This window comes from Crocuta crocuta, unplaced genomic scaffold (genome assembly GCF_008692635.1).
Source record: "Crocuta crocuta isolate KB4526 unplaced genomic scaffold, BGI_CrCroc_1.0 scaffold443, whole genome shotgun sequence".
In the NCBI taxonomy this organism is placed as follows: Eukaryota; Metazoa; Chordata; class Mammalia; order Carnivora; family Hyaenidae; genus Crocuta; species Crocuta crocuta.
Genome location: NW_027529446.1, coordinates 1,557,837 through 1,559,802, shown reverse-complemented (window position 1 = coordinate 1,559,802; position 1,966 = coordinate 1,557,837). Strand labels below are relative to the sequence as shown.

General features: G+C 57.1%; 1 protein-coding gene across 1 annotated transcript in view; it reads left to right on the top strand.

Annotated features, from left to right (window-relative positions):
* Positions 1–1,966, top strand: part of LMNB2 (lamin B2) — a gene marked incomplete at its 5' end in the record, with an annotated part of 15,443 nt that overhangs the window by 9,037 nt on the left and 4,440 nt on the right. The gene's annotated exons all lie outside the window — the stretch shown is intronic.

Below are 1,966 nucleotides of genomic sequence, written 5' to 3'. Positions count from 1 at the left end.
CCTCCTGAGTCTGCAGGTGCTTCGCGCCATTGCCTCGCTCCCTGTTTTCCGCGCAGGAGCCCTTCTAGAGCAGGGTGGCCATTTAGATCTAGTGCCTTCCTTTGCCTAAACAATTTATCACCACATCCCGGAGGAGGGCGATGTGGGTGGCCATGTGGAGGACCTGCCAAATGGGCTGGACTCGCCCACGTAACGCTCCAGGACTTGCTGTTATGCCCGTGAGTGACCTGCCTTCGCGCCTTGAAGCTCGCAAGACGCGGCCAGTGAGACATAAGCCAGTGCGAGCCACCAGTGCCCCTGCTTTCTGCACCGCTCTGTGTAGTTGTGTGGGATACCGAGCACTAGATAGTTTTCAAGAGGTTTCCATGTTCCCTGACGCCTGGGTGCCGCCCACTCTGGCTTTGTCGCTGATCTCAAAGTCCAGGTGGCGGGCACACCTCACCCCAGGGCCTTTGTACTTCTGCCTCTTCTGCCTGAACGCTCTGCTCCTGGAAATAACAGATCTGGCTCCTCCTGCTGCTGCCTCATGCAGCTCTCAGGGGCTGCCCCCAGCAGTGCTGGCGGGACTTAAAAGTACGATTCTGGGGCGCCTGGGGGGCTCAGTCAATTAAGTGTCCGACTTCGGCTCAGGTCATGATCTCATGGTTCGTGGGTTTGAGCCCCGCGTCGGGCTCTGTGCTGGCAGCTCAGAGCCTGGAGCTGCTTCTGATTCTGTGTCTCCCTCTCTCTCTGACCCTCCCATGCTCACACTTTCTCAGGAATAAATAAAAATATTAAAAAATTTTTAAAATAAAGTACGAGTCCCACCCAGCTCTTGCCCACCCGCGTCTCTTCTGAACCCTGCTTCATCTGATGCAGACTCGTGTCTGGCGGGCAGCGCGTCTCCCTGTTGTCCGGCGAGCAAGTTGTACATCCTGAGAGGGAAGGTGCCCCGAGGGCTTCCTGCAGGAGGAAGGGCGGTGCTCTCTCCGCAAAGCGCAAAAAGCGGGAAGTGGGTTCTCAGTAATGGTTGTCAGATGAGGGGTTTGTTTCCCCCAAACCTCTGCAAAACCTGCTCCAGGGGCTCAGGGTCTGCAGCCCCTGCAGAGCCAGAACCGTGTGGCTGCGAGGACCCTGCGACCCCCGTGGCTGGGGGGGGCGGTGACGACCATATATGGCTGGACAGAGCTCCCCGTTCGTGGGGCCGCTGTTGGGGACATGGGCAGCTTGGCGGTCAGGGTCACTGGTCTTTACGCCAGCCCACGTCATGTGAGCTAGTGCGGGGTCCCCACTGCTTCTCCCCGAGGGGAGGGTCAGGGATGCTGCTCAGCCCCCACAGTGACCCCCATGAGCAGGGCTGGGGGAACACCCTGGGTGTCCCCACCCTCGATGGACATGGCTCCCTCAGTTCCTTCGCGGGGAGGTGGCCATGTGTTCGACTCCAAGGTTGAGAACTTTGAACATCGAGGCCCTGAGGCCCACGCTCGTGAAGTAGCTGTGCGTTGAAGAATCTGTTGGCCATCTTTAACATCGGGAAAGCTGTCGATCAGGATACCAGATGAACCTGCTTATTTATTTATTTATTTTTTATTTTTATTTTTTAGTGTTTTATTTATTTTTAGGAGAGAGAGACAGCGTGAGCAGGAGAGGGTCAGAGAGAGAGGGAGTCACAGACTGAAACGGGCTCCAGGCTCTGAGCTGGCAGTCAGCACAGAGCCCGACACGGGGCCCGAACCCACAAATCCTGAAATCATGATCTGAGAGGAAATCAAGAGTCTGATGCCCTGATACACATTAACTTTTTAAGAAATTGTTCTCCCCTAAACGATCCATCCAGTGTCCAGAAATCACACAGAATGACCTTCAGGCTCTTCCCCGGGGGCCTGGAGCGCTGTGTCTGGTGGCCGGTGGGGCCCTGATGGGCGGGCTCTGTCCCCGAGGGTCGCTCCCACCTGCTCCCGCCCAGGTGAGGTTGGCCCCTGGCTTT